The sequence below is a fragment of the Molossus molossus genome, unplaced genomic scaffold, assembly GCF_014108415.1.
Source record: "Molossus molossus isolate mMolMol1 unplaced genomic scaffold, mMolMol1.p scaffold_m16_p_7, whole genome shotgun sequence".
NCBI lineage: Eukaryota > Metazoa > Chordata > Mammalia > Chiroptera > Molossidae > Molossus > Molossus molossus.
This window is the reverse complement of record NW_023425401.1, coordinates 6,209,738-6,219,264: the sequence shown is the minus strand read 5'-3', so window position 1 is coordinate 6,219,264 and position 9,527 is coordinate 6,209,738.

Here is a 9,527-nt window from a genome sequence, read left to right as displayed (position 1 = left end):
ACATGAGAGAGAAACATTCATTGGCCTCCTGCACACCCCCTACTGGGAATCGAGCCCACAATCTGGGCAAGTGCCCTGACTGGGAATCGAACCAGGACCTCTCAGTCCATGGGATGACACTCAATCCACTGGGCTACACTGGCCAGGCTATTCTGTTCATTTGCATCTTGATCAATCCTTATTGGTCAGTGACCCTCTTAGAGTGTGTCACCCTACTTTTACCGAAATAGTAAAGTGAGTAATTATTTCTTTTCTCTTTCTGATTATTATATTTTACAAGTAATAACTGATGTTTCCAATTACTTTTTGTGCTTATACAACACCATTGAGCTTGCAGTCAACTCAAGTCCTATTTTTTTTTTTTTTTCAGTTTTTGTTCCTAGTACGCCACATCCCCCTTTTCTTGTACATTTGATTTCTTCATTTCAAATGATTGTATTTGGGCTATTGTTATATTCATTTGGGCTTCTCCTTCCGGCACCAAATGTATTAGCTCCCACTCCCGGGTTCCCAGTATCTACAGGAGTGTTCACGACAGAATTGTTTTCTCAGCTGTTTGGTGGCTCCTTAGTGTTTTAATGGCTCTTTTGCTCAACTGAAGCTACCAAGGAAGATTCTCATCAATGTCCACCTTTTCTGCAACCGGTCCAGAATCTCCCCACATGCGCCCGTCAAAATAAAAGCCTCTGTGTTTATAGGTCACATGTTCTATGTTTTTGTGTCTATGTGCCAATGAGTTCAGTTAAGTAAACATGTTTCGGGTAACGCTTTAGCTTGTTAAAAGGCATTTTTCCTTAATAAGGCCTTTAAGGAGACTAATGATTAGTGCTGGAAGAATCTATATTATAGAAAAGATGTTGAGAAGTAGACTTTTAAAAAGGAGAGACATTGGTGTATGTACAAGTTACCGTCACATGTTGGTCTGGTTCTGGGTCTCTATGTCTTTTTGTTCTCAGACCTGGGAGCTGAATTTATCCCTTTATTCAGACATTTAGTAAATATTTGAGTGCCTGACATTGGTTATTTTAAAATAATAAAGATCTCATCCTCATGAAGTTCATATTCTAGTGGATGAGACAGGCTATGAATATAGGGATGTGTTATGTCAGGAGATAATACATGCAATGATAAAAAACAAAAACATAGTTAAAGAGATTCTGCAGGCTGGGCCTTCTGTTCCATGTGGGGTACTCAGGGAAGATGGCTATAAAATTGATGACATTTTTGTTGTGACCTAAAGGATGTGAAGGAGCAAGCTACACAGATATCACAAGAAGGAGTTTCTGGGGCATAAGTAGCAACATGAGCAAAGGACCTGAGCTTGGGACATGCTTGGTGTGTGCAAGGCAGTTACAACGAGCTGAACAAAGTCAGCAAAGGGAAGAACAAAAGGAGACGTGTCAGTAGGCAGGGGGATGGGATGCATGGTCCCGAAAGTCCCTGGTTATCCATCCCGATCATCTGCAGGGCTCATTTGAACAGATTTCTGGGTTCTACCCCTAGAGTTTATGGTTCAGTAGGTGTGGGGTGGGACCTAAGAACTTGCACTTCTGACAAACTCACAGATGATGTTGATGCTGTGTTGTAGGGTGTCATCGATCACCGCAAACACTTGGGCTTTTATTGAATGATAGGAGGATCCCTGGATGGGAGAGCGGAGGAGAGACATAACATTTTTAAAGCATGAGTCTGGTTGTGGGTGTCAAATAGATGATCAGGGATCAGAGTGGAAGAGGGGTGTCCAAAAAGAAGGCTATTGCAGCAATCAGGTGAGAGACGGTGACAGCTTTGTCTAGGGTGTTAGCAACAGAAATGGAGAAAAAGTGGCTGGATTCTGGGCACAATTTGAAGGAAAATGCACTTCATATTTTGCATTGCCTAGGAAATATAAGTAACGGCACAAAAATCCCATCTGTGCTGTGTTGTCTCAGGTGACTGGCCCATTTTCAGTTCCTATGATGTGATTCATGCTGAAACCGTCAACCTCGTGCATATTTTATGTACATAAACACGTGTTAGAAGGGTTGACACCTCTGTTAGGTTGCAAGTATACCTTTAAAATGCCAGGCATATGCTCTAGATTTTACTTTGTTTCACCTTTGTTTTATTGATCTGAAGTATGTCATATTACGAGACTATTACTGTCAACTTCAAATTTCATTAAATCACTCACGTTATCATAGAAGACACTGACACAGAGTAGTTATGCTCGGTCCCTTTTATAGAATTCCTAGGAAATGTCATTATGATTATGTCTTTGTTAAATGGGATTTATAAGAACTGCTTCACATTTATCGAGAAGATGACAACTCCCTCGCATTTGAAACTTGCCTTTTAGCTGCATAGCTATGGATCCTGGTGCTTCTGCTCTGTAGAAACCCGTTTCTACACGGCACTGTGGTGAGACAGTGTCCGCTGCTTTTGAGCCAACCCATCTACACACGGCATGACAGCGTCTGCTCTCTGAATGGTGGCGCAGGGTGAGAGGTCATTCCATCTGACTGTGCTGCCAACCGGAATGCTTAGTGTGTTTGCAAAGCGTGGGTTATTAGAGCTGAAGGAACTTTATAAATCACCTTGTCTGTCCTCTCATCTTACAGATGTGGAAAACGAGACTAGAATAGCTAAGAAGAAAACAGCCTTTTCTCTTGTAAACCATTATGAGAGACAAGAAGGTGGACATTCAAAAAGCCATTATCTGGGGTTGAAGAGTGAGCACTTTAACAAGAAAGCTTGTCAAAATATTATGGCAGTCGTTCTGGGGTCAAAGCCATGGTGTTAAAAATGGGGATTGTGAAATTATCCGCAGAGCGCAGCACGAGGGGCAGCTAAGCGATGCACGTCTCTCTTGCAGGTAAATGTACCTTCGTCTCAACCTGAACAACAGGCACATCGAAGAGAGTAGGAAGCAGTTCCTCATTTCCTCTCGGAGGGCAAACCATTCCTTTAGCTACTCAGAATTATTGTGTAGGGTCTAGAGTATTTTTTAATTTAAATTAAAAAAATTTTTTCCATCACCTTCTATCCCCTCCATGCCCTCTACCACCTCCACCCACCCCCTCCACCCCCATAATCACCACACTGTTGTCCGTGTCCATGAATTCTCTCTTAGGGACTAGACGATTAAGAACAGTTAGTAAAAGTTTTGGGGAATAAAAGCAAGATGAGAAACGAATTAATGCAAGGGGAGAAAATAAGATGTAACAATGGACTAGTGGGATATTGACCCCTGAATTCACATCATGTCTTAAAACTGTTCATATGTGTCCTCTGTGTTAGTGACCACTCAAGCACCGATTTCATTTGCTGAGACATTTCTAAGCGGTGAGAGGTAGCGAGCTGTCTACAGGAAACCCAGGGTCTGATACTGGAGCAGGTGGACATTGAGGCTGGGAGGAGAAACAGCAGACATTTCTGACAAAGGGGGGAGGGGAGGGCACATGCGGAGAAGGTGATGATTGTGCAGCAGGGTGAGGGGCGGGTCTTGGATGAGTCTCTCAGGTGTTTGGCGACCTGGTAGATGATTGTATCGACACTCTGATAAACCGGAACCTAGGAGAAGGGAGTCCATTTGTGGGGATGGATGAGAAAATGTGGGCTTCGATTGTGAGTTTAAAGTGTTTATGCGGCAACTTGATAGAATTTTGTAGCAGAACTAACCACATATAGACTCATAGTTTAGGGGAGCGATCTGGGTTAGAAAGGTAGATTTAGTGAACACCAGAGGAAGTTGAATCTATTGGCATGACTTAGAATTCCCACGGAGAAAATGAATCAGGAGAGAAAGTCTGGGGTGGAGTCAAGACCTGGGACCATGGCTGTTTAAGAAAATATGACCAGACGTTGGCTGTTGAATTCCTTTTTTCAGAGGTAGAAGACTTCTGATGAAATGATAATAGTCACTATAAGGTCTTGAAAGAGGAATATTGAATAGGAGTGAAGGTGAAGGTAATCACAGTTGAACATGTCAAGAGATGATGAGGCTCCCCAGGGTACGAGTGTTCCTCTGGCTAAAACCTGGAGGTAATTTGAGTGATCTAGAAGCTAACATGTACAATGAATGTGCAATATTTTTGAAGGAATATCACCCAAAGGGAAGAAGCTAGTGTAGTCTGATGGTATGGGAGTCGAAGGAGGAATGTTTTCTTTTCACACTTGGATGGAGTGAATTCATTTAGAAGAGCTGTAGGAATCCAAGTCACTGCGTGTGCCATCTCCTTTCCTGAAGCTATGCGGGTCATGAGCACATGGGTGGCTGTCATTCAGAGGAGTTGTAAGAACAGACTTCTGTTTTTATTTTTGCACAACAATGGGGAGACCCATCTTATAAAGCAACCAAGCAGTTAAAGGAGTCTTTGTGACAGAATTGGGAGCTCCAGATTGGGAAGAGTTAAGAGAAAGGTCAACTGAGAAGTAATGGGAGGGAGATGGTGAAGGGAAGAGGCTGTCTGGCAAGAGGAATATTCACCTCTTCCTCGCGGAGTTAGGGAGAAAGAAAATGCATGTACATAAAGACATTCCCAACGTCACTCAAGACCCCATATTGAATTGTGACAAAGTGCTTGGCATAAAACACGAGTCCAGTTCAAAGAAGAACTGTTCAAAGGACAATATGCAGAGAAATGCCAGGGGAGAGATTTTTGGCTGGATTGGGAAATAAATCAATTAGGTTAATTTGTATAAAGCACTGAAAGTGGCCAAGTATGAGGTCGTGTTGCCAGGGCTATGATCTAGAGCACTTTCCAAAGCTTAACTTTCCTTGAACACACTTACTACCTCAGGAAGTGCTTTGGAAATTGGGGTGTCCGGGCCACTACATGCAATCTTCTTTTTTTTTTTTTTTATCCTCACCCGAGGACATCTTTTCTATTTTTTTGTTCAGGTAGAGTGGGAGGGAGAGAGAGGAAGAGAGAGAGAGAGAGAAACATCGATGTGAAAGGAACACATTGAGTGGCTGCCACCCACACAACCAACCAGGGCCGGGGACAAACTGCAACCGAGGTACATGCCCTTAGCGGGAACCGAACCCGGGTCTCTCGGGACTGCAGGCTGATGCTCCAACCGCTGAGCCAAACCAGCCAGGGCATTTCTTAATCAGGCTCTCTGATAGTGAGCCCTGGGGCTCTCTCTGTATTTTTTTATAGTTCTCTTTCTGCAATATACCACTAATATATATTTTTAATATTATACATCTACTTGATTATAGTTCAATGTCCATAGCAATAAACATGTATGTGAATGCAAAAAATAAAAAGATTGCAAGGAATGTCTCATGATTGAAGTTAAGAAATAGTGGACGTTTGGTTAGAAAATCATGGAAGGTTTAACTTGATAATTTTATTTTGAAGTCAATGGAATAACATGGAATTGTTTTGGAGCAAGAGGTGATGGGTGTGTGTTAAGAGAATTATTATGACTTATGCAAATAATATCCACCAATAAGTTTCCAGTGATTCATACTTATTCTATTCATGTATTTGGAATTAATATATTTAGAATAACATGATTTTAACTGAGGCTTACTTAAAGTTTTGGTAGAAATGAAATATCTAATCTGTAGTCCCTTAAGCATTATGTTTGTCTGATGTTGAGAAATCTGACATACATCATCATTATTTTAATGTGCACAACTATATTTATATGAATAGGAAGTTAAGTGTAAAATCATGTTTTTACTATACTATTGATTGTGCTACTCTAGTGATTTGAGTTACTGATTTTTTTAATTCAGATATAAAAGTTAGGTATCAATGCTTTTTATAGTAAAAAAGTAACCTTTAGCTTTGCTCTTCAAACTAATGACTTCCTTGCAGGTTGGTGAAAGGGTGAAAAGTCATAATTTGGTGTATTAAAAATAGTTGATTTTTATCTGGCCGGGATGACTCAGTGGATTGACAGTCATGTCATGGACTGAGGGGCTCTGGTTGGATTCCCAGTCCCGGCACATGCCCGACTTTCAGGCTCGATCCCCGGTGGGGGGTGTGCAGGAGGCAGCCAATCAATGAATCTCTCTCACATCCATGTTTCTATCTCTCTCTCCCTTCCTCTCTCTCTAAAAAAATCAATAAAAACATTTTTTTTTAATTCCTCACCCGAGGATACTTCTCTATTTATCATCAGATACAGTGGAAGGGAGGGAGAGACAGAGAGAAACATTGATGTAATAGAGCCACATCGACTGGTTGCCTCCCGCACGACCTGACCGGGGCTGGGGATGAACCACAACCGTACCATGTGGTTCATCCCCTTGACCAGAATTGAATCCATGGCTCAGTGGTCCTTGGGCCAATGCTCTAACTGCTGAGCCAAACCAGCCAGGGCAATCTATAAAAACATTTAAAAAAAACAGTTGATTTTTCATCACGCTTGGGCACACGGGTTACTTATTTTGTGATTTGCTGAAGTTGTATATGTCTTTTGATCTTTTTATAAAGCAACATTTGTATGCCACCTTTGCAAACTTTTTCCTACGTTTGGATCTGTCTCTGCAGTTCCTTTTAAGAGTTATATAGTTCTGATCTAGAATTGTTTCTCCGTACAAAACTTCCTTCTATACCGGGTTTGGATGACATGCTGGTGATTACCTTTGTTCCTACTTAGATCTGGTGAAATTGCCTTGAGACTTTGAAGTTCTGAAATTTAAAGAAAAGATGTAATACAAATATATATGTGCTGCTTTCACATGGAAATGATATTCTGAATGAGAAACGCCTTCTCCCTCCGCCTACCCTGGGTCTTACAGAATGAATGGAGAGGCGCTTGGAAGACGCCTCCTGCTTTTCCTACACCTCCACAAAATTCATTATTGCGTAAGGAGAGACCAAAACTTCTAGGATTTTAAAGAATAATTTTTTATTATTATTATTAAATGTTAGCACTTACGAATTTTGAAGGTTTTATTTATCTCTATGTTTGAAGTCTGCTCACTGAGTTCCGGTTCTTGGTAAAGAGCTTTGTAGTTCATGATTTCCAATAAAGAAATCTGTATTTTCAAGGTAAAAAATTAAGAGATATAAAACGTCTAGTAAAAATTACTTCTAACCTCTCCACTCCAAACCGACGCGCTGTTAAGCGTTGAGTGTATATCCGTCCAGACGTCTTCCTGTGTGTAGGAGGCTGCAGACCAGCCCGTGCATCTCACTCTGTGGGTGTCTTCGTGGGCCCGTCTCTCTCTTCGTTGAGCGTTCTCTCGTTTTAAATGCTTTCCACAAATCTGTCCATAAGGGCTTCCGTAGCTGGCTTTTATTTGTGCGTCTCCACCCCTCACCTTCTTCCCATCACAGGCCCAAGATCCTTCACTTTCTCCACATCTGTATTCACATGTGTACATTGTGTAAATGTGTCTGTGTGTATACGTGTGTGTACATGTGTGTTTAGGTAAAAATAAGACCATTAGACACATGCTGCCTTGCAATAAAACTTTTTCTTTTGTAGTAAATATAGACCTGAAGCTCCGTTGTTAATGACTGAATGATATTCAGTAGTATAATACAGTATAGATTTAATTTATTTATCCAACTCATTTAGGCTCTTTTAGACAGTTAGGTTGTTTTGATTTTTTTTTTTTTTTTTTTTTTTTTACTATATATAACCCTTCTAATGCACATTTTTATGTGTTTATACAATCATCTCTTAGTAACTGAAGTAAGTTACTGTTAACCATTACTAATAATCTTTATTGAAAATATCCTTAATTAGGTGTTCTAAATTATATAAACTTAGACATTCCCTGTTTGGCTGAACTCAATATAGTTTTTATGGGATTTCTCGAGAAAGGTCAATTTTCTTTAAGTAATAAAATGTTGTAAGACATGGCTAGCAACCCTTGGTGGAATGTGGCTTTATAGTTTTGTTGGCCATTTCTAACAGTGTATTTGCCGATCGACGTGTTCTGAGCTCTCGTCTTCGTGGCGAAGGGGCTCAGTGTTTGGGAAAAGCCAGTTAGGGTTATGACCATTGTGCCCAGAAGCGGAATCAAGCTGTACAGTCACAGGAGCAGAAATGGGATGCACCACCCTGCCCCAACCACGTGGGTCAATCATATTCTTCTCTCAACCATGGCAGGCCCCGTTTTAAGTCTGCCCCTCCATTCTTTAGTTCTCTTTAGAAAAAGCATGCCCTGGCCGGTTTGGCTCAGCGGTTAGAGCATTGGCCTGCGGTCCGGAGAGACCCAGGTTCGGTTCCCGCTAAGGGCACGTACCTTGGTTGCAGTTTGTCCCCGGCCCTGGTTGGGTCGTGTGGGTGGCAACCACTCGATGTGTCGCTTTCACGTCGATGTTTCTCTCTCTCTCTCTCTCCCTCTCACTCTATCTGAACAAAATATCGAAAAATGTCCTCGGGTGAGGATAAAAAAAAAAAAACGAAAAAAAAAAAAAAAAAAAAAAGAAAAAGCTCTACAACACTTAGCATGGGGCCTCGTCTTTACTGTGCTGTGGACAAGAATGCCATGTGCACACATGACATTGTGCAGATATGAAAACAACAACGATTATAGGCTGTGGGGAGCCCTTCGATGATATCCCTGCCGGTGACAATACACGGAGATGTCACTTGATATGCTGTTGAGTTAGCAGACGCTGGTGTGCTGATTTTTACTGCTGTTAAGAGCAGAGGGAATATTGATTTTAATCAGAAGAAAAAGGGAGTAATTGCTCTGACGTGTTTTTCTTACGTGATCTTTGAGAATGGTATGAAAAAGTAAAAAGAGTAAATAATAATCTCGGAGGGGGTTCTTTCAAAAGAGCTGAAAAGTTGTTTTGAAAATAATGACCCAAGGAGAGAGGTTCAGTTTCAGAAATGAAATGCTTAATCAGCCATCTGAGAGAAATATCTTGCGTGACTGTAAGAAGACTTTCAATGGAGTATTAAATAATTGTGTTTTCAGTCAAATTGTGATAGAAATATTGAGACACGTGCTTTGCCCACCTGATGTGGCTCAGTGATTGAGCATCAACCCATGGACCAAGAGGTCACTGGTTCAATTCGCAGTCAGGGCACATAGCTGGGTTGTGGGCTATATCCCCTGTGGGGGTGTGTGCAGAGATGGCTGATGGATATATCTCTCTCATCAATATTTCTATGTCTCACTCCCTCTCCCTTCCTCTCTCTAAAAAACTCAATAAAACATATTAAAAAAAGATACATGCTTTAATTTGTTTATCATTTTAATACTTACATACTTATTTATTCATTCAACAAATATATAATGAGCACCAACAATAAGGTTGGTGTTACCCTAGGCCCTGGGGCTATAAAGGTGAGAAAAATAAAGTCCTCACCTCAATGGAGTTTGCATTCTAGAGGGGGAATGTGGGCAATAATAATTATTATATAATACCAAGTGGCACTAAGTACTGTGAAGAGAAAAATGAGGTAGAGTGGGGGGTAGAAACCACGGGTGTGCGTGGACTGGGAGTTGCCATTACAGATACTGAAGTTAGGAAGAGTCTTCCGAAGATCTGAAGCAGTGGTAAATCAGCTCTAGAGGTATTTACTAACACAGTCCTCCAGGCAGAAGGAAGAGCAAG